At 44.8% G+C, this 20,901-nt stretch overlaps 21 non-coding genes and 1 pseudogene across 21 annotated transcripts; all 22 read right to left on the reverse strand.

Moving 5' to 3' along the window:
• Positions 1-225: 225 nt before the first annotated feature.
• On the reverse strand, positions 226-344 carry LOC142515890 (5S ribosomal RNA). Its single transcript, XR_012811710.1, has one exon. It is a non-coding gene; the product is annotated as a 5S ribosomal RNA (ribosomal RNA).
• A 1,506-nt stretch (positions 345-1,850) lies between these two features.
• Positions 1,851-1,969, reverse strand: LOC142510454 (5S ribosomal RNA). Its single transcript, XR_012808564.1, has one exon. It is a non-coding gene; the product is annotated as a 5S ribosomal RNA (ribosomal RNA).
• A 676-nt stretch (positions 1,970-2,645) lies between these two features.
• LOC142515768 (5S ribosomal RNA) lies at positions 2,646-2,766 on the reverse strand. Its single transcript, XR_012811595.1, has one exon. It is a non-coding gene; the product is annotated as a 5S ribosomal RNA (ribosomal RNA).
• Positions 2,767-3,451: 685 nt separating this feature from the next.
• LOC142515902 (5S ribosomal RNA) lies at positions 3,452-3,570 on the reverse strand. Its single transcript, XR_012811722.1, has one exon. It is a non-coding gene; the product is annotated as a 5S ribosomal RNA (ribosomal RNA).
• Positions 3,571-4,252: 682 nt separating this feature from the next.
• On the reverse strand, positions 4,253-4,372 carry LOC142514932 (5S ribosomal RNA). Its single transcript, XR_012810803.1, has one exon. It is a non-coding gene; the product is annotated as a 5S ribosomal RNA (ribosomal RNA).
• Positions 4,373-5,055: 683 nt separating this feature from the next.
• LOC142508892 (5S ribosomal RNA) lies at positions 5,056-5,174 on the reverse strand. The gene has a single exon (XR_012807090.1). It is a non-coding gene; the product is annotated as a 5S ribosomal RNA (ribosomal RNA).
• A 686-nt stretch (positions 5,175-5,860) lies between these two features.
• Positions 5,861-5,979, reverse strand: LOC142510962 (5S ribosomal RNA; annotated as a pseudogene).
• A 685-nt stretch (positions 5,980-6,664) lies between these two features.
• Positions 6,665-6,783, reverse strand: LOC142515913 (5S ribosomal RNA). Its single transcript, XR_012811735.1, has one exon. It is a non-coding gene; the product is annotated as a 5S ribosomal RNA (ribosomal RNA).
• A 684-nt stretch (positions 6,784-7,467) lies between these two features.
• On the reverse strand, positions 7,468-7,586 carry LOC142515925 (5S ribosomal RNA). The gene has a single exon (XR_012811746.1). It is a non-coding gene; the product is annotated as a 5S ribosomal RNA (ribosomal RNA).
• Positions 7,587-8,984: 1,398 nt separating this feature from the next.
• LOC142513286 (5S ribosomal RNA) lies at positions 8,985-9,103 on the reverse strand. Its single transcript, XR_012809241.1, has one exon. It is a non-coding gene; the product is annotated as a 5S ribosomal RNA (ribosomal RNA).
• A 973-nt stretch (positions 9,104-10,076) lies between these two features.
• On the reverse strand, positions 10,077-10,195 carry LOC142513289 (5S ribosomal RNA). The gene has a single exon (XR_012809243.1). It is a non-coding gene; the product is annotated as a 5S ribosomal RNA (ribosomal RNA).
• A 683-nt stretch (positions 10,196-10,878) lies between these two features.
• Positions 10,879-10,998, reverse strand: LOC142517407 (5S ribosomal RNA). Its single transcript, XR_012813155.1, has one exon. It is a non-coding gene; the product is annotated as a 5S ribosomal RNA (ribosomal RNA).
• Positions 10,999-11,674: 676 nt separating this feature from the next.
• On the reverse strand, positions 11,675-11,794 carry LOC142513092 (5S ribosomal RNA). Its single transcript, XR_012809057.1, has one exon. It is a non-coding gene; the product is annotated as a 5S ribosomal RNA (ribosomal RNA).
• A 683-nt stretch (positions 11,795-12,477) lies between these two features.
• Positions 12,478-12,595, reverse strand: LOC142515241 (5S ribosomal RNA). Its single transcript, XR_012811097.1, has one exon. It is a non-coding gene; the product is annotated as a 5S ribosomal RNA (ribosomal RNA).
• Positions 12,596-14,046: 1,451 nt separating this feature from the next.
• Positions 14,047-14,165, reverse strand: LOC142513290 (5S ribosomal RNA). Its single transcript, XR_012809244.1, has one exon. It is a non-coding gene; the product is annotated as a 5S ribosomal RNA (ribosomal RNA).
• A 971-nt stretch (positions 14,166-15,136) lies between these two features.
• Positions 15,137-15,255, reverse strand: LOC142514547 (5S ribosomal RNA). Its single transcript, XR_012810436.1, has one exon. It is a non-coding gene; the product is annotated as a 5S ribosomal RNA (ribosomal RNA).
• Positions 15,256-15,931: 676 nt separating this feature from the next.
• LOC142515937 (5S ribosomal RNA) lies at positions 15,932-16,050 on the reverse strand. The gene has a single exon (XR_012811757.1). It is a non-coding gene; the product is annotated as a 5S ribosomal RNA (ribosomal RNA).
• Positions 16,051-16,732: 682 nt separating this feature from the next.
• On the reverse strand, positions 16,733-16,851 carry LOC142515490 (5S ribosomal RNA). Its single transcript, XR_012811334.1, has one exon. It is a non-coding gene; the product is annotated as a 5S ribosomal RNA (ribosomal RNA).
• Positions 16,852-17,532: 681 nt separating this feature from the next.
• Positions 17,533-17,651, reverse strand: LOC142512082 (5S ribosomal RNA). The gene has a single exon (XR_012808804.1). It is a non-coding gene; the product is annotated as a 5S ribosomal RNA (ribosomal RNA).
• Positions 17,652-18,621: 970 nt separating this feature from the next.
• Positions 18,622-18,740, reverse strand: LOC142514548 (5S ribosomal RNA). The gene has a single exon (XR_012810437.1). It is a non-coding gene; the product is annotated as a 5S ribosomal RNA (ribosomal RNA).
• Positions 18,741-19,421: 681 nt separating this feature from the next.
• Positions 19,422-19,540, reverse strand: LOC142507304 (5S ribosomal RNA). Its single transcript, XR_012805564.1, has one exon. It is a non-coding gene; the product is annotated as a 5S ribosomal RNA (ribosomal RNA).
• A 684-nt stretch (positions 19,541-20,224) lies between these two features.
• LOC142514549 (5S ribosomal RNA) lies at positions 20,225-20,343 on the reverse strand. The gene has a single exon (XR_012810438.1). It is a non-coding gene; the product is annotated as a 5S ribosomal RNA (ribosomal RNA).
• Positions 20,344-20,901: the final 558 nt, after the last annotated feature.

The following is a 20,901-nucleotide window of genomic DNA, read 5'->3' on the forward strand; positions in this document are numbered from 1 at the left end:
AATTAGAGGGTCTTAGAAGGAATTCGGCTAAAATCTCGGTCGTCAGCGCTCATTGCGAGATGAGTCTCGTCCGTTTGCCCGTTTACAATCAATTAGCCTACAATTTTGTCCAAATCCGGCAGTGCCCGAGCTACTTTCATTCACATGTCTTATGTCCGATCGAGATTCAGATGATTTGAGCCGAAAATCGTCTGTCAACAAGTAATCAAAAATAAAAACACGAAAAGGGTGCAACACGAGGACTTCCCAGGGGGTCACCCATCCTAGTACTGCTCTCGCCCAAGCACGCTTAACTTCGGAGTTCTGATGGGATCCGGTGCATTAGTGCTGGTATGATCGCACCCGACATTGAGTGGGATGTTTATTCTTATATCCCTCGAGTACGTGTGGAGCGGGCGGCGATGGACAACACGCGGCACTGCTCTCCCAATCATAACCATGAAGTTAAGCGTTCTGGCGCGATGGCAGTAGGATGGGTGACCTCCCTGGGAAGACCTCGTGTCGCGACCTGTTTACGTAAATTATGGAATAAAATAGTCGAAATAATTAGTTTGTAATGAGTTCACCGTCTCCGGAGTAATCTGCGTCATACCTTCCGCACAGAACCGGCTCACGACAACAAAAATCGATAAATGTTCCCAGAAAATAGAAAAAAAATAATAAGAAGAAATAACGAATGAAAGCTATTATTGATGCCATGGGATACGATAAAAATTGAACCGGATCGAATTCGAACTTCCTAAGAGCGGATTTCTCGAGAAAACGAAAGCTTAACAGAAGCGGTAATCATCGCAAATTAGAGGGTCTTAGAGAAGGAATTCGGCTAAAATCTCCGTCAGCTCATTGCTTAGTAATGAGTCTCGTCCGGTTTGCCCCGTTTACAATCAAATTAGCCTACAGATTTTGTCCAAATCCGGCAGTGCCGGCTACTTTCATTTCACATGTCTTATCTGGTCCCGATCGAGATTCAGATGATTTGAGCCGAAAATCGTCTGTCAACAAGTATCAAAAATAGAGAAAACACGAAAAGGGGTGCAACCGATCGACTTTCCCAGGGGGTCACCCAGCATAGTACTTGCGGCTTTCGCCCAAGCACGCTTATAACTTCCGCAGTTCTGATGGGATCCGGGGACATTAGTGCTAGGTATGATCGCACCCGACATTGATGGGATGTTTATCCGTATGATCCCTCGAGTACGTTGTGTGGTAAGCGGGCGGCGATGGACAACACGCGGCACATGCTCTCGCACAATCATAACCCATGAAGTTAAGCGTTCGGCCGCGATGGCAGAGTTAGGATGGGTGACCATCCCTTGGGAAGACCGCGTATCGCGGATCTGTTACGTAAATTATGGATAAAAACAGTCGAAAATAAATGGTTTTAATGAGTTAACCGTCTCCGAGTAATCTGCGTCATTACCTTCCGCACAGAACCGGCTCACGACAACAAAAATCGATAAATGTTCCCAGAAAATAGAAAAAAAAATAAGAAGAAGGAAATAACGAATGTAAAGCTATTTATTGCCTGGGATACGATAAAATGGAACCGGAATCGAATTTCGAACTTTCCTAAGCGGATTTCTCGAGGAAACGAAAGCTTAACAGAAGCGGTAAATCGCAAATTAGAGGGTCTTAGAGAAGGAATTCGGCTAAAATCTCGTCAGCTCATTGCGTAGTAATGAGTCTCGTCCGTTTGCCCGTTTAGCAATCAAATTAGCCTACAATTTGTCCAATCCGCAGTGCCCGAGCTACTTTCATTTCACATGTCTTATCTGGTCCCGATCGAGATTCAGATGATTTGAGCCGAAAATCGTCTGTCAACAGTAATCAAAAATAGAAAAACACGAAAAGGGGTGCAACACGAGACTTCCCAGGGGGTCACCCCATCCTAGTACTGCACTTCGCCCAAGCACGCTAACTTCGGAGTTCTGATGGGATCCGGTGCATTAGTGCTGGTATGATCGCACCCGACATTGAGTGGGATGTTATTCTTATATCCCTCGAGTACGTGTGGAGCGGGCGGCGATGGACAACACGCGTCACTGCTCTCGCCCAATCATAACCATGAAGTTAGCGTTCTGACGCGATGGCAGAGCGTAGGATGGGTGACCTCCCTGGGAAGACCTCGGGTCGCGACCGTTTACGTAAATTATGGATAAAACAGTCGAATATATTGTTTTAATGAGTTCACCGTCTCCGGAGTAATCTGCGTCATACCCTTCCGCACAGAAACCGGCTCCACGACAACAAAAATCGATAAATGTTCCCAGAAATAGAAAAAAATAAGAAGAAGGAAATAACGAATGTAAAGCTATTATTATGCTCGGATACGATAAAATGAACCGGAATCGAATTTCGAACTTCCTAAGCGGATTTCTCGAGAAACGAAAGCTTAACAGAAGCGGTAAATCGCAAATTAGAGGGTCTTAGAGAAGGAATTCGGCTAAAATCTCGTCAGCTCATTGCGTAGTATGAGTCTCGTCCGTTTGCCCGTTTACAATCAAATTAGCCTACAATTTTGTTCAAATCCTGCAGTGCCCGAGCTACTTTCATTTCACATGTCTTATCTGGTCCCGATCGAGATTCAGATGATTTGAGCCGAAAATCGCTGTCAACAAGTAATCAAAAATAGAAAAACACGAAAAAGGGTGCAACACGAGGACTTCCCAGGGGGTCACCCATCCTAGTACTCTGCCTCAGCCCAAGCACGCTTAACTTCGGAGTTCTGATGGGATCCGGTGCATTAGTGCTGGTATGATCGCACCCGACATTGAGTGGGATGTTTATTCTTATATCCCTCGAGTACGTGTGGAGCGGGCGGCGATGGACAACACGCGGCACTGCTCTCGCCCAATCATAACCATGAAGTTAAGCGTTCTGGCGCGATGGCAGAGCTAGGATGGGTGACCTCCCTGGGAAGACCTCGTGTCGCGACCGTTTACGTAAATTATGGATAAAACAGTCGAAATAATTGTTTTTAATGAGTTAACCGTCTCCGGAGTAATCTGCGTCATACCCTTCCGCACAGAACCGGCTCACGACAACAAAAATCGATAAATGTTCCCAGAAAATAGAAAAAAAAATAAGAAGAAGGAAAATAACGAATGTAAAGCTATTATTATGCCTGAGATACGATAAAATGGAACCGGAATCGAATTTCGAACTTCCTAAGCGGATTTCTCGAGGAAACGAAAGCTTAACAGAAGCGGTAAATCGCAAATTAGAGGGTCTTAGAGAAGGAATTCGGCTTAAATCTCGTCAGCTCATTGCGTAGTAATGAGTCTCGTCCGTTTGCCCGTTTACAATCAAATTAGCCTACAATTTTGTCCAAATCCGGCAGTGCCCGAGCTACTTTCATTTCACATGTCTTATCTGGTCCCGATCGAGATTCAGATGATTTGAGCCGAAAATCGTCTGTCAACAAGTAATCAAAAATAGAAAAACACGAAAAAGGGTGCAACACGAGGACTTCCCAGGGGGTCACCCATCCTAGTACTGCTCTCGCCCAAGCACGCTTAACTTCGGAGTTCTGATGGGATCCGGTGCATTAGTGCTGGTATGATCGCACCCGACATTGAGTGGGATGTTTATTCTTATATCCCTCGAGTACGTGTGGAGCGGGCGGCGATGGACAACACGCGGCACTGCTCTCGCCCAATCATAACCATGAAGTTAAGCGTTCTGGCGCGATGGCAGAGCTAGGATGGGTGACCTCCCTGGGAAGACCTCGTGTCGCGACCGTTTACGTAAATTATGGATAAAACAGTCGAAATAATTGTTTTTAATGAGTTAACCGTCTCCGGAGTAATCTGCGTCATACCCTTCCGCACAGAACCGGCTCACGACAACAAAAATCGATAAATGTTCCCAGAAATAGAAAAAAAATAAGAAGAAGGAAATAACGAATGTAAAGCTATTATTATGCCTGGGATACGATAAAATGGAACCGGAATCGAATTTCGAACTTCCTAAGCGGATTTCTCGAGGAAACGAAAGCTTAACAGAAGCGTTAAATCGCAAATTAGAGGGTCTTAGAGAAGGAATTCGGCTAAAATCTCGTCAGCTCATTGCGTAGTAATGAGTCTCGTCCGTTTGCCCGTTTACAATCAAATTAGCCTACAATTTTGTCCAAATCCGGCAGTGCCCGAGCTACTTTCATTTCACATGTCTTATCTGGTCCCGATCGAGATTCAGATGATTTGAGCCGAAAATCGTCTGTCAACAAGTAATCAAAAATAGAAAAACACGAAAAGGGGTGCAACACGAGGACTTCCCAGGGGGTCACCCATCCTAGTACTGCTCTTCGCCCAAGCACGCTTAACTTCGGAGTTCTGATGGGATCCGGTGCATTAGTGCTCGTATGATCGCACCCGACATTGAGTGGGATGTTTATTCTTATATCCCTCGAGTACGTGTGGAGCGGGCGGCGATGGACAACACGCGGCACTGCTTCGCCCAATCATAACCATGAAGTTAAGCGTTCTGGCGCGATGGCAGAGCTAGGATGGGTGACCTCCCTGGGAAGACCTCGTGTCGCGACCGTTTACGTAAATTATGGATAAAACAGTCGAAATAATTGTTTTTAATGAGTTAACCGTCTCCGGAGTAATCTGCGTCATACCCTTCCGCACAGAACCGGCTCACGACAACAAAAATCGATAAATGTTCCCAGAAAATAGAAAAAAAAATAAGAAGAAGGAAATAACGAATGTAAAGCTATTATTATGCCTGGGATACGATAAAATGGAACCGGAATCGAATTTCGAACTTCCTAAGCGGATTTCTCGAGGAAACGAAAGCTTAACAGAAGCGGTAAATCGCAAATTAGAGGGTCTTAGAGAAGGAATTCGGCTTAAATCTCGTCAGCTCATTGCGTAGTAATGAGTCTCGTCCGTTTGCCCGTTTACAATCAAATTAGCCTACAATTTTGTCCAAATCCGGCAGTGCCCGAGCTACTTTCATTTCACATGTCTTATCTGGTCCCGATCGAGATTCAGATGATTTGAGCCGAAAATCGTCTGTCAACAAGTAATCAAAAATAGAAAAACACGAAAAAGGGTGCAACACGAGGACTTCCCAGGGGGTCACCCATCCTAGTACTGCCTTCGCCCAAGCACGCTTAACTTCGGAGTTCTGATGGGATCCGGTGCATTAGTGCTGGTATGATCGCACCCGACATTGAGTGGGATGTTTATTCTTATATCCCTCGAGTACGTGTGGAGCGGGCGGCGATGGACAACACGCGGCACTGCTCTCGCCCAATCATAACCATGAAGTTAAGCGTTCTGGCGCGATGGCAGAGCTAGGATGGGTGACCTCCCTGGGAAGACCTCGTGTCGCGATCCGTTTACGTAAATTATGGATAAAACAGTCGAAATAATTGTTTTTAATGAGTTAACCGTCTCCGGAGTAATCTGCGTCATACCCTTCCGCACAGAACCGGCTCACGACAACAAAAATCGATAAATGTTCCCAGAAAATAGAAAAAAAAATAAGAAGAAGGAAATAACGAATGTAAAGCTATTATTATGCCTGGGATACGATAAAATGGAACCGGAATCGAATTTCGAACTTCCTAAGCGGATTTCTCGAGGAAACGAAAGCTTAACAGAAGCGGTAAATCGCAAATTAGAGGGTCTTAGAGAAGGAATTCAGGCTAAAATCTCGTCAGCTCATTGCGTAGTAATGAGTCTCGTCCGTTTGCCCGTTTACAATCAAATTAGCCTACAATTTTGTCCAAATCCGGCAGTGCCCGAGCTACTTTCATTTCACATGTCTTATCTGGTCCCGATCGAGATTCAGATGATTTGAGCCGAAAATCGTCTGTCAACAAGTAATCAAAAATAGAAAAACACGAAAAAGGGTGCAACACGAGGACTTCTCAGGGTGTCACCCATCCTAGTACTGCTCTTCGCCCAAGCACGCTTAACTTCGGAGTTCTGATGGGATCCGGTGCATTAGTGCTCGTAGATCGCACCCGACATTGAGTGGGATGTTTATTCTTATATCCCTCGAGTACGTGTGGAGCGGGCGGCGATGGACAACACGCGGCACTGCTTCTCGCCCAATCATAACCACGAAGTTAAGCGTTCTGGCGCGATGGCAGAGCTAGGATGGGTGACCTCCCTGGGAAGACCTCGTGTCGCGACCGTTTACGTAAATTATGGATAAAACAGTCGAAATAATTGTTTTTAATGAGTTAACCGTCTCCGGAGTAATCTGCGTCATACCCTTCCGCACAGAACCGGCTCACGACAACAAAAATCGATAAATGTTCCCAGAAAATAGAAAAAAAAATAAGAAGAAGGAAATAACGAATGTAAAGCTATTATTATGCCTGGGATACGATAAAATGGAACCGGAATCGAATTTCGAACTTCCTAAGCGGATTTCTCGAGGAAACGAAAGCTTAACAGAAGCGGTAAATCGCAAATTAGAGGGTCTTAGAGAAGGAATTCGGCTAAAATCTCGTCAGCTCATTGCGTAGTAATGAGTCTCGTCCGTTTGCCCGTTTACAATCAAATTAGCCTACAATTTTGTCCAAATCCGGCAGTGCCCGAGCTACTTTCATTTCACATGTCTTATCTGGTCCCGATCGAGATTCAGATGATTTGAGCCGAAAATCGTCTGTCAACAAGTAATCAAAAATAGAAAAACACGAAAAAGGGTGCAACACGAGGACTTCCCAGGGGGTCACCCATCCTAGTACTGCTCTCGCCCAAGCACGCTTAACTTCGGAGTTCTGATGGGATCCGGTGCATTAGTGCTGGTATGATCGCACCCGACATTGAGTGGGATGTTTATTCTTATATCCCTCGAGTACGTGTGGAGCGGGCGGCGATGGACAACACGCGGCACTGCTTTCGCCCAATCATAACCACGAAGTTAAGCGTTCTGGCGCGATGGCAGAGGTAGTATGGGTGACCTCCCTGGGAAGACCTCGTGTCGCGATCGTTTACGTAAATTATGGATAAAACAGTCGAAATAATAGTTTTAAATTAGTTACCCGTGTCCGGAGTAATCTGCGTCATACCCTTCCGCACAGAACCGGCTCACGACAATAAAAATCGATAAATGTTCCCAGAAAATAGAAAAAAAAATAAGAAGAAGGAAATAACGAATGTAAAGCTATTATTATGCCTGGGATACGATAAAATGGAACCGGAATCGAATTTCGAACTTCCTAAGCGGATTTCTCGAGGAAACGAAAGCTTAACAGAAGCGGTAAATGGCAAATTAGAGGGTCTTAGAGAAGGAATTCGGCTAAAATCTCGTCAGCTCATTGCGTAGTAATGAGTCTCGTCCGTTTGCCCGTTTACAATCAAATTAGCCTACAATTTTGTCCAAATCCGGCAGTGCCCGAGCTACTTTCATTTCACATGTCTTATCTGGTCCCGATCGAGATTCAGATGATTTGAGCCGAAAATCGTCTGTCAACAAGTAATCAAAAATAGAAAAACACGAAAAAGGGTGCAACACGAGGACTTCCCAGGGGGTCACCCATCCTAGTACTGCTCTCGCCCAAGCACGCTTAACTTCGGAGTTCTGATGGGATCCGGTGCATTAGTGCTGGTATGATCGCACCCGACATTGAGTGGGATGTTTATTCTTATATCCCTCGAGTACGTGTGGAGCGGGCGGCGATGGACAACACGCGGCACTGCTCTCGCCCAATCATAACCATGAAGTTAAGCGTTCTGGCGCGATGGCAGAGCTAGGATGGGTGACCTCCCTGGGAAGACCTCGTGTCGCGACCGTTTACGTAAATTATGGATAAAACAGTCGAAATAATTGTTTTTAATGAGTTAACCGTCTCGGGAGTAATCTGCGTCATACCCTTCCGCACAGAACCGGCTCACGACAACAAAAATCGATAAATGTTCCCAGAAAATAGAAAAAAAAATAAGAAGAAGGAAATAACGAATGTAAAGCTATTATTATGCCTTGGATACGATAAAATGGAATCGGAATCGAATTTCGAACTTCCTAAGCGGATTTCTCGAGGAAACGAAAGCTTAACAGAAACGGTAAATCGCAAATTAGAGGGTCTTAGAGAAGGAATTCGGCTAAAATCTCGTCAGCTCATTGCGTAGTAATGAGTCTCGTCCGTTTGCCCGTTTACAATCAAATTAACCTACAATTTTGTCCAAATCCGGCAGTGCCCGAGCTACTTTCATTTCACATGTCTTATTTGGTCCCGATCGAGATTCAGATGATTTGAGCCGACTGTCAACAAGTAATCAAAAATAGAAAAATACGAAAAAGGGTGCAACACGAGGACTTGCCAGATGATCGCACCCGACAATGAGTGGGATGTTTATTCTTATATCCCTCGAGTACGTGTGGAGCGGGCGGCGATGGACAACACGCGGCACTGCTCTCGCCCAATCATAACCATGAAGTTAAGCGTTCTGGCGCGATGGCAGAGCTTGGATGGGTGACCTCCCTGGGAAGACCTCGTGTCGCGACCGTTTACGTAAATTATGGATAAAACAGTCGAAATAATTGTTTTTAATGAGTTAACCGTCTCGGGAGTAATCTGCGTCATACCCTTCCGCACAGAACCGGCTCACGACAACAAAAATCGATAAATGTTCCCAGAAAATAGAAAAAAAAATAAGAAGAAGGAAATAACGAATGTAAAGCTATTATTATGCCTCGGATACGATAAAATGGAACCGGAATCGAATTTCGAACTTCCTAAGCGGATTTCTCGAGGAAACGAAAGCTTAATAGAAGCGGTAAATCGCAAATTAGAGGGTCTTAGAGAAGGAATTCGGCTAAAATCTCGTCAGCTCATTGCGTAGTAATGAGTCTCGTCCGTTTGCCCGTTTACAATCAAATTAGCCTACAATTTTGTCCAAATCCGGCAGTGCCCGAGCTACTTTCATTTCACATGTCTTATCTGGTCCCGATCGAGATTCAGATGATTTGAGCCGAAAATCGTCTGTCAACAAGTAATCAAAAATAGAAAAACACGAAAAAGGGTGCAACACGAGGACTTCTCAGGGTGTCACCCATCCTAGTACTGCCCTCGCCCAAGCACGCTTAACTTCGGAGTTCTGATGGGATCCGGTGCATTAGTGCTGGTATGATCGCACCCGACATTGAGTGGGATGTTTATTCTTATATCCCTCGAGTACGTGTGGAGCGGGCGGCGATGGACAACACGCGGCACTGCTCTCGCCCAATCATAACCATGAAGTTAAGCGTTCTGGCGCGATGGCAGAGCTAGGATGGGTGACCTCCCTGGGAAGACCTCGTGTCGCGACCGTTTACGTAAATTATGGATAAAACAGTCGAAATAATTGTTTTTAATTAGTTAACCGTCTCCGGAGTAATCTGCGTCATACCCTTCCGCACAGAACCGGCTCACGACAACAAAAATCGATAAATGTTCCCAGAAAATAGAAAAAAAAAATAAGAAGAAGGAAATAACGAATGTAAAGCTATTATTATGCCTCGGATACGATAAAATGGAACCGGAATCGAATTTCGAACTTCCTAAGCGGATTTCTCGAGGAAACGAAAGCTTAATAGAAGCGTTAAATCGCAAATTAGAGGGTCTTAGAGAAGGAATTCGGCTAAAATCTCGTCAGCTCATTGCGTAGCAATGAGTCTCGTCCGTTTGCCCGTTTACAATCAAATTAGCATACAATTTTGTCCAAATCCGGCAGTGGCCGAGCTACTTTCATTTCACATGTCTTATCTGGTCGCGATCGAGATTCAGATGATTTGAGCCGAAAATCGTCTGTCAACAAGTAATCAAAAATAGAAAAACACGAAAAAGGGTGCAACACGAGGACTTCCCAGGGTGAAGCTTAACAGAAGCGTTAAATCGCAAATTAGAGGGTCTTAGAGAAGGAATTCGGCTAAAATCTCGTCAGCTCATTGCGTAGTAATGAGTCTCGTCCGTTTGCCAGTTTACAATCAAATTAGCCTACAATTTTGTCCAAATCCGGCAGTGTCCGAGCTACTTTCATTTCACATGTTTTATCTGGTCCCGATCGAGATTCAGATGATTTGAGCCGAAAATCGTCTGTCAACAAGTAATCAAAAATAGAAAAACACGAAAAAGGGTGCAACACGAGGACTTCTCAGGGTGTCACCCATCCTAGTACTGCCCTCGCCCAAGCACGCTTAACTTCGGAGTTCTGATGGGATCCGGTGCATTAGTGCTGGTATGATCGCACCCGACAATGAGTGGGATGTTTATTCTTATATCCCTCGAGTACGTGTGGAGCGGGCGGCGATGGACAACACGCGGCACTGCTCTCGCCCAATCATAACCATGAAGTTAAGCGTTCTGGCGCGATGGCAGAGCTTGGATGGGTGACCTCCCTGGGAAGACCTCGTGTCGCGACCGTTTACGTAAATTATGGATAAAACAGTCGAAATAATTGTTTTTAATGAGTTAACCGTCTCGGGAGTAATCTGCGTCATACCCTTCCGCACAGAACCGGCTCACGACAACAAAAATCGATAAATGTTCCCAGAAAATAGAAAAAAAATAAGAAGAAGGAAATAACGAATGTAAAGCTATTATTATGCCTCGGGATACGATAAAATGGAACCGGAATCGAATTTCGAACTTCCTAAGCGGATTTCTCGAGGAAACGAAAGCTTAACAGAATCGGTAAATCGCAAATTAGAGGGTCTTAGAGAAGGAATTCGGCTAAAATCTCGTCAGCTCATTGCGTAGTAATGAGTCTCGTCCGTTTGCCCGTTTACAATCAAATTAGCCTATAATTTTGTCCAAATCCGGCAGTGCCCGAGCTACTTTCATTTCACATGTCTTATCTGGTCCCGATCGAGATTCAGATGATTTGAGCCGAAATCGTCTGTCAACAAGTAATCAAAAATAGAAAAACACGAAAAAAGGTGCAACACGAGGACTTCCCAGGGGGTCACCCATCCTAGTACTGCCTCTCGCCCAAGCACGCTTAACTTCGGAGTTCTGATGGGATCCGGTGCATTAGTGCTCGTAAGATCGCACCCGACATTGAGTGGGATGTTTATTCTTATATCCCTCGAGTACGTGTGGAGCGGGCGGCGATGGACAACACGCGGCACTGCTCTCGCCCAATCATAACCATGAAGTTAAGCGTTCTGGCGCGATGGCAGAGCTTGGATGGGTGACCTCCCTGGGAAGACCTCGTGTCGCGACCGTTTACGTAAATTATGGATAAAACAGTCGAAATAATTGTTTTTAATGAGTTAACCGTCTCGGGAGTAATCTGCGTCATACCCTTCCGCACAGAACCGGCTCACGACAACAAAAATCGATAAATGTTCCCAGAAAATAGAAAAAAAATAAGAAGAAGGAAATAACGAATGTAAAGCTATTATTATGCCTCGGATACGATAAAATGGAACCGGAATCGAATTTCGAACTTCCTAAGCGGATTTCTCGAGGAAACGAAAGCTTAACAGAATCGGTAAATCGCAAATTAGAGGGTCTTAGAGAAGGAATTCGGCTAAAATCTCGTCAGCTCATTGCGTAGTAATGAGTCTCGTCCGTTTGCCTGTTTACAATCAAATTAGCCTACAATTTTGTCCAAATCCGGCAGTGCCTGAGCTACTTTCATTTCACATGTCTTATTTGGTCCCGATCGAGATTCAGATGATTTGAGACGACTGTCAACAAGTAATCAAAAATAGAAAAATACGAAAAAGGATGCAACACGAGGGACTTCCCAGGGGGTCACCCATCCTAGTACTGCTCTCGCCCAAGCACGCTTAACTTCGGAGTTCTGATGGGATCCGGTGCATTAGTGCTGGTATGATCGCACCCGACAATAGTGGGATGTTTATTCTTATATCCCTCGAGTACGTGTGGAGCGGGCGGCGATGGACAACACGCGGCACTGCTCTCGCCCAATCATAACCATGAAGTTAAGCGTTCTGGCGCGATGGCAGAGCTTGGATGGGTGACCTCCCTGGGAAGACCTCGTGTCGCGACCGTTTACGTAAATTATGGATAAAACAGTCGAAATAATTGTTTTTAATGAGTTAACCGTCTCGGGAGTAATCTGCGTCATACCCTTCCGCACAGAACCGGCTCACGACAACAAAAATCGATAAATGTTCCCAGAAAATAGAAAAAAAAATAAGAAGAAGGAAATAACGAATGTAAAGCTATTATTATGCCTCGGATACGATAAAATGGAACCGGAATCGAATTTCGAACTTCCTAAGCGGATTTCTCGAGGAAACGAAAGCTTAACAGAATCGGTAAATCGCAAATTAGAGGGTCTTAGAGAAGGAATTCGGCTAAAATCTCGTCAGCTCATTGCGTAGTAATGAGTCTCGTCCGTTTGCCCGTTTACAATCAAATTAGCCTACAATTTTGTCCAAATCCGGCAGTGCCCGAGCTACTTTCATTTCACATGTCTTATCTGGTCCCGATCGAGATTCAGATGATTTGAGCCGAAATCGTCTGTCAACAAGTAATCAAAAATAGAAAAACTACGAAAAAGGGTGCAACACGAGGACTTCCAGGGTGTCACCCATCCTAGTACTGCTCTCGCCCAAGCACGCTTAACTTCGGAGTTCTGATGGGATCCGGTGCATTAGTGCTGGTATGATCGCACCCGACATTGAGTGGGATGTTTATTCTTATATCCCTCGAGTACGTGTGGAGCGGGCGGCGATGGACAACACGCGGCACTGCTCTCGCCCAATCATAACCATGAAGTTAAGCGTTCTGGCGCGATGGCAGAGCTTAGGATGGGTGACCTCCCTGGGAAGACCTCGTGTCGCGACCGTTTACGTAAATTATGGATAAAACAGTCGAAATAATTGTTTTTAATGAGTTAACCGTCTCGGGAGTAATCTGCGTCATACCCTTCCGCACAGAACCGGCTCACGACACAAACTCGATAAATGTTCTCCCAGAAAATAAAAAAAAATAAGAGAGGAAATACGAATGTAAAGATATTATTATGCCTTGGAACGATAAAATGGACGGAATCGAATTTCGACACTTCCTAAGCGGATTTCTCGAGGAAACGAAAGCTTAACAGAACGGTAAATCGCACAAATTAGAGGTCTTAGAGAAGGAATTCGGCTAAAATCTCGTCGCTAGATTGCGTATTAATGAGTCTCCGTCCGTTTGCCCTTACAATCAAATTAGCCTACAATTTTGTTCCAAATCCGGCAGTGCCCGAGCTACTTTCATTTCACATGTTTTATTTGGTCCCGATCGAGATATCAGATGATTTGAGCCGATCGCTGTCAACAAGTAATCAAAATAGAAAAACACGAAAAAGGTGCAACACGAACTCCAGGGGTCCCCTCCTATACTTCTCTCGCAACACGCTTACTCGGTTCTGATGGATCCGTGCCATTAGTGCGGATCGCACCGACATGAGTGGGTTTATTCTTATATCCCTCGAGTACGTGTGGAGCGGGCGGCGATGGACAACACGCGGCCTGCTTATCGCCCAATCATAACCATGAAGTTAAGCGTTCTGGCGCGATGGCAGAGCTTGGATGGGTGACCTCCCTGGGAAGACCTCGTGTCGCGACCGTTTACGTAAATTATGGATAAAACAGTCGAAATAATTGTTTTTAATGAGTTAACCGTCTCTGGAGTAATCTGCGTCATACCCTTCCGCACAGAACCGGCTCACGACAACAAAAATCGATAAATGTTCCCAGAAAATAGAAAAAAAAAATAAGAAGAAGGAAATAACGAATGTAAAGCTATTATTATGCCTGGGATACGATAAAATGGAACCGGAATCGAATTTCGAACTTCCTAAGCAGATTTCTCAAGGAAATGAAAGCTTAACAGAAGCGGTAAATCGCAAATTAGAGGGTCTTAGGGAAGGAATTCGGCTTAAATCTCGTCAGCTCATTGCGTAGTAATGAGTCTCGTCCGTTTGCCCGTTTACAATCAAATTAGCCTACAATTTTGTCCAAATCCGGCAGCGCCCGAGCTACTTTCATTTCACATGTCTTATCTGGTCCCGATCGAGATTCAGATGATTTGAGCCGAAAATCGTCTGTCAACAAGTAATCAAAAATAGAAAAACACGAAAAAGGGTGCAACACGAGGACTTCTCAGGGTGTCACCCATCCTAGTACTGCCCTCGCCCAAGCACGCTTAACTTCGGAGTTCTGATGGGATCCGGTGCATTAGTGCTGGTATGATCGCACCCGACATTGAGTGGGATGTTTATTCTTATATCCCTCGAGTACGTGTGGAGCGGGCGGCGATGGACAACACGCGGCACTGCTCTCGCCCAATCATAACCATGAAGTTAAGCGTTCTGGCGCGATGGCAGAGCTAGGATGGGTGACCTCCCTAGGAAGACCTCGTGTCGCGACCGTTTACGTAAATTATGTATAAAACAGTCGAAATAATTGTTTTTAATTAGTTAACCGTCTCCGGAGTAATCTGCGTCATACCCTTCCGCACAGAACCGGCTCACGACAACAAAAATCGATAAATGTTCCCAGAAAATAGAAAAAAAAATAAGAAGAAGGAAATAACGAATGTAAAGCTATTATTATGCCTCGGATACGATAAAATGGAACCGGAATCGAATTTCGAACTTCCTAAGCGGATTTCTCGAGGAAACGAAAGCTTAATAGAAGCGTTAAATCGCAAATTAGAGGGTCTTAGAGAAGGAATTCGGCTAAAATCTCGTCAGCTCATTGCGTAGCAATGAGTCTCGTCCGTTTGCCCGTTTACAATCAAATTAGCATACAATTTTGTCCAAATCCGGCAGTGGCCGAGCTACTTTCATTTCACATGTCTTATCTGGTCGCGATCGAGATTCAGATGATTTGAGCCGAAAATCGTCTGTCAACAAGTAATCAAAAATAGAAAAACACGAAAAAGGGTGCAACACGAGGACTTCCCAGGGTGAAGCTTAACAGAAGCGTTAAATCGCAAATTAGAGGGTCTTAGAGAAGGAATTCGGCTAAAATCTCGTCAGCTCATTGCGTAGTAATGAGTCTCGTCCGTTTGCCAGTTTACAATCAAATTAGCCTACAATTTTGTCCAAATCCGGCAGTGTCCGAGCTACTTTCATTTCACATGTTTTATCTGGTCCCGATCGAGATTCAGATGATTTGAGCCGAAAATCGTCTGTCAACAAGTAATCAAAAATAGAAAAACACGAAAAAGGTGCAACACGAGGACTTCCCAGGGGGTCACCCATCCTAGTACTGCCCTCGCCCGAGCACGCTTAACTTCGGAGTTCTGATGGGATCCGGTGCATTAGTGCTCGTAAGATCGCACCCGACATTGAGTGGGATGTTTATTCTTATATCCCTCGAGTACGTGTGGAGCGGGCGGCGATGGACAACACGCGGCACTGCTCTCGCCCAATCATAACCATGAAGTTAAGCGTTCTGGCGCGATGGCAGAGCTTGGATGGGTGACCTCCCTGGGAAGACCTCGTGTCGCGACCGTTTACGTAAATTATGGATAAAACAGTCGAAATAATTGTTTTTAATGAGTTAACCGTCTCGGGAGTAATCTGCGTCATACCCTTCCGCACAGAACCGGCTCACGACAACAAAAATCGATAAATGTTCCCAGAAAATAGAAAAAAAATAAGAAGAAGGAAATAACGAATGTAAAGCTATTATTATGCCTCGGATACGATAAAATGGAACCGGAATCGAATTTCGAACTTCCTAAGCGGATTTCTCGAGGAAACGAAAGCTTAACAGAATCGGTAAATCGCAAATTAGAGGGTCTTAGAGAAGGAATTCGGCTAAAATCTCGTCAGCTCATTGCGTAGTAATGAGTCTCGTCCGTTTGCCCGTTTACAATCAAATTAGCCTACAATTTTGTCCAAATCCGGCAGTGCCCGAGCTACTTTCATTTCACATGTCTTATTTGGTCCCGATCGAGATTCAGATGATTTGAGACGACTGTCAACAAGTAATCAAAAATAGAAAAATACGAAAAAGGGTGCAACACGAGGACTTCCCAGGGGGTCACCCATCCTAGTACTGCTCTCGCCCAAGCACGCTTAACTTCGGAGTTCTGATGGGATCCGGTGCATTAGTGCTGGTATGATCGCACCCGACAATGAGTGGGATGTTTATTCTTATATCCCTCGAGTACGTGTGGAGCGGGCGGCGATGGACAACACGCGGCACTGCTCTCGCCCAATCATAACCATGAAGTTAAGCGTTCTGGCGCGATGGCAGAGCTTGGATGGGTGACCTCCCTGGGAAGACCTCGTGTCGCGACCGTTTACGTAAATTATGGATAAAACAGTCGAAATAATTGTTTTTAATGAGTTAACCGTCTCGGGAGTAATCTGCGTCATACCCTTCCGCACAGAACCGGCTCACGACAACAAAAATCGATAAATGTTCCCAGAAAATAGAAAAAAAAATAAGAAGAAGGAAATAACGAATGTAAAGCTATTATTATGCCTCGGATACGATAAAATGGAACCGGAATCGAATTTCGAACTTCCTAAGCGGATTTCTCGAGGAAACGAAAGCTTAACAGAATCGGTAAATCGCAAATTAGAGGGTCTTAGAGAAGGAATTCGGCTAAAATCTCGTCAGCTCATTGCGTAGTAATGAGTCTCGTCCGTTTGCCATTTACAATCAAATTAGCCTATAATTTTGTCCAAATCCGGCAGTGCCCGAGCTACTTTCATTTCACATGTTTTATCTGGTCCCGATCGAGATTCAGATGATTTGAGCCGAAAATCGTCTGTCAACAAGTAATCAAAAATAGAAAAACACGAAAAAGGTGCAACACGAGGACTTCCCAGGGGGTCACCCATCCTAGTACTGCCCTCGTCCGAGCACGCTTAACTTCGGAGTTCTGATGGGATCCGGTGCATTAGTGCTCGTAAGATCGCACCCGACATTGAGTGGGATGTTTATTCTTATATCCCTCGAGTACGTGTGGAGCGGGCGGCGATGGACAACACGCGGCACTGCTCTCGCCCAATCATAACCATGAAGTTAAGCGTTCTGGCGCGATGGCAGAGCTTGGATGGGTGACCTCCCTGGGAAGACCTCGTGTCGCGACCGTTTACGTAAATTATGGATAAAACAGTCGAAATAATTGTTTTTAATGAGTTAACCGTCTCGGGAGTAATCTGCGTCATACCCTTCCGCACAGAACCGGCTCACGACAACAAAAATCGATAAATGTTCCCAGAAAATAGAAAAAAAATAAGAAGAAGGAAATAACGAATGTAAAGCTATTATTATGCCTCGGATACGATAAAATGGAACCGGAATCGAATTTCGAACTTCCTAAGCGGATTTCTCGAGGAAACGAAAGCTTAACAGAATCGGTAAATCGCAAATTAGAGGGTCTTAGAGAAGGAATTCGGCTAAAATCTCGTCAGCTCATTGCGTAGTAATGAGTCTCGTCCGTTTGCCCATTTACAATCAAATTAGCCTATAATTTTGTCAAAATCCGGCAGTGCCCGAGCTACTTTCATTTCACATGTTTATCTGGTCCCGATCGAGATTTAGATGATTTGAGCCGAAAATCGTCTGTCAACAAGTAATCAAAAATAGAAAAACACGAAAAAGGTGCAACACGAGGACTTCCCAGGGGGTCACCCATCCTAGTACTGCTCTCGCCCAAGCACGCTTAACTTCGGAGTTCTGATGGGATCCGGTGCATTAGTGCTGGTAAGATCGCACCCGACATGAGTGGGATGTTTATTCTTATATCCCTCGAGTACGTGTGGAGCGGGCGGCGATGGACAACACGCGGCACTGCTCTCGCCCAATCATAACCATGAAGTTAAGCGTTCTGGCGCGATGGCAGAGCTAGGATGGGTGACCTCCCTGGGAAGACCTCGTGTCGCGACCGTTTACGTAAATTATGGATAAAACAGTCGAAATAATTGTTTTTAATGAGTTAACCGTCTCCGGAGTAATCTGCGTCATACCCTTCCGCACAGAACCGGCTCACGACAACAAAAATCGATAAATGTTCCCAGAAAATAGAAAAAAAAATAAGAAGAAGGAAATAACGAATGTAAAGCTATTATTATGCCTCGGATACGATAAAATGGAACCGGAATCGAATTTCGAACTTCCTAAGCGGATTTCTCGAGGAAACGAAAGCTTAATAGAAGCGTTAAATCGCAAATTAGAGGGTCTTAGAGAAGGAATTCGGCTAAAATCTCGTCAGCTCATTGCGTAGCAATGAGTCTCGTCCGTTTGCCCGTTTACAATCAAATTAGCATACAATTTTGTCCAAATCCGGCAGTGGCCGAGCTACTTTCATTTCACATGTCTTATCTGGTCGCGATCGAGATTCAGATGATTTGAGCCGAAAATCGTCTGTCAACAAGTAATCAAAAATAGAAAAACACGAAAAAGGGTGCAACACGAGGACTTCCCAGGGTGAAGCTTAACAGAAGCGTTAAATCGCAAATTAGAGGGTCTTAGAGAAGGAATTCGGCTAAAATCTCGTCAGCTCATTGCGTAGTAATGAGTCTCGTCCGTTTGCCAGTTTACAATCAAATTAGCCTACAATTTTGTCCAAATCCGGCAGTGTCCGAGCTACTTTCATTTCACATGTTTTATCTGGTCCCGATCGAGATTCAGATGATTTGAGCCGAAAATCGTCTGTCAACAAGTAATCAAAAATAGAAAAACACGAAAAAGGTGCAACACGAGGACTTCCCAGGGGGTCACCCATCCTAGTACTGCCCTCGCCCGAGCACGCTTAACTTCGGAGTTCTGATGGGATCCGGTGCATTAGTGCTCGTAAGATCGCACCCGACATTGAGTGGGATGTTTATTCTTATATCCCTCGAGTACGTGTGGAGCGGGCGGCGATGGACAACACGCGGCACTGCTCTCGCCCAATCATAACCATGAAGTTAAGCGTTCTGGCGCGATGGCAGAGCTTGGATGGGTGACCTCCCTGGGAAGACCTCGTGTCGCGACCGTTTACGTAAATTATGGATAAAACAGTCGAAATAATTGTTTTTAATGAGTTAACCGTCTCGGGAGTAATCTGCGTCATACCCTTCCGCACAGAACCGGCTCACGACAACAAAAATCGATAAATGTTCCCAGAAAATAGAAAAAAAATAAGAAGAAGGAAATAACGAATGTAAAGCTATTATTATGCCTCGGATACGATAAAATGGAACCGGAATCGAATTTCGAACTTCCTAAGCGGATTTCTCGAGGAAACGAAAGCTTAACAGAATCGGTAAATCGCAAATTAGAGGGTCTTAGAGAAGGAATTCGGCTAAAATCTCGTCAGCTCATTGCGTAGTAATGAGTCTCGTCCGTTTGCCTGTTTACAATCAAATTAGCCTACAATTTTGTCCAAATCCGGCAGTGCCGAGCTACTTTCATTTCACATGTCTTATCTGGTCCCGATCGAGATTCAGATGATTTGAGCCGAAATCGTCTGTCAACAAGTAATCAAAAATAGAAAAACACGAAAAAGGATGCAACACGAGGACTTCCCAGGGGGTCACCCATCCTAGTACTGCTCTCGCCCAAGCACGCTTAACTTCGGAGTTCTGATGGGATCCGGTGCATTAGTGCTGGTATGATCGCACCCGACAATTGAGTGGGATGTTTATTCTTATATCCCTCGAGTACGTGTGGAGCGGGCGGCGATGGACAACACGCGGCACTGCTCTCGCCCAATCATAACCATGAAGTTAAGCGTTCTGGCGCGATGGCAGAGCTTGGATGGGTGACCTCCCTGGGAAGACCTCGTGTCGCGACCGTTTACGTAAATTATGGATAAAACAGTCGAAATAATTGTTTTTAATGAGTTAACCGTCTCGGGAGTAATCTGCGTCATACCCTTCCGCACAGAACCGGCTCACGACAACAAAAATCGATAAATGTTCCCAGAAAATAGAAAAAAAAATAAGAAGAAGGAAATAACGAATGTAAAGCTATTATTATGCCTCGGATACGATAAAATGGAACCGGAATCGAATTTCGAACTTCCTAAGCGGATTTCTCGAGGAAACGAAAGCTTAACAGAATCGGTAAATCGCAAATTAGAGGGTCTTAGAGAAGGAATTCGGCTAAAATCTCGTCAGCTCATTGCGTAGTAATGAGTCTCGTCCGTTTGTCCATTTACAATCAAATTAGCCTATAATTTTGTCAAAATCCGGCAGTGCCCGAGCTACTTTCATTTCACATGTTTTATCTGGTCCCGATCGAGATTCAGATGATTTGAGCCGAAAATCGTCTGTCAACAAGTAATCAAAAATAGAAAAACACGAAAAAGGTGCAACACGAGGACTTCCCAGGGGGTCACCCATCCTAGTACTGCCCTCGCCCGAGCACGCTTAACTTCGGAGTTCTGATGGGATCCGGTGCATTAGTGCTCGTAAGATCGCACCCGACATTGAGTGGGATGTTTATTCTTATATCCCTCGAGTACGTGTGGAGCGGGCGGCGATGGACAACACGCGGCACTGCTCTCGCCCAATCATAACCATGAAGTTAAGCGTTCTGGCGCGATGGCAGAGCTTGGATGGGTGACCTCCCTGGGAAGACCTCGTGTCGCGACCGTTTACGTAAATTATGGATAAAACAGTCGAAATAATTGTTTTTAATGAGTTAACCGTCTCGGGAGTAATCTGCGTCATACCCTTCCGCACAGAACCGGCTCACGACAACAAAAATCGATAAATGTTCCCAGAAAATAGAAAAAAAATAAGAAGAAGGAAATAACGAATGTAAAGCTATTATTATGCCTCGGATACGATAAAATGGAACCGGAATCGAATTTCGAACTTCCTAAGCGGATTTCTCGAGGAAACGAAAGCTTAACAGAATCGGTAAATCGCAAATTAGAGGGTCTTAGAGAAGGAATTCGGCTAAAATCTCGTCAGCTCATTGCGTAGTAATGAGTCTCGTCCGTTTGCCCATTTACAATCAAATTAGCCTATAATTTTG

Source organism: Primulina tabacum, chromosome 10 (genome assembly GCF_025594145.1).
Source record: "Primulina tabacum isolate GXHZ01 chromosome 10, ASM2559414v2, whole genome shotgun sequence".
NCBI classification, from domain to species: Eukaryota; Viridiplantae; Streptophyta; class Magnoliopsida; order Lamiales; family Gesneriaceae; genus Primulina; species Primulina tabacum.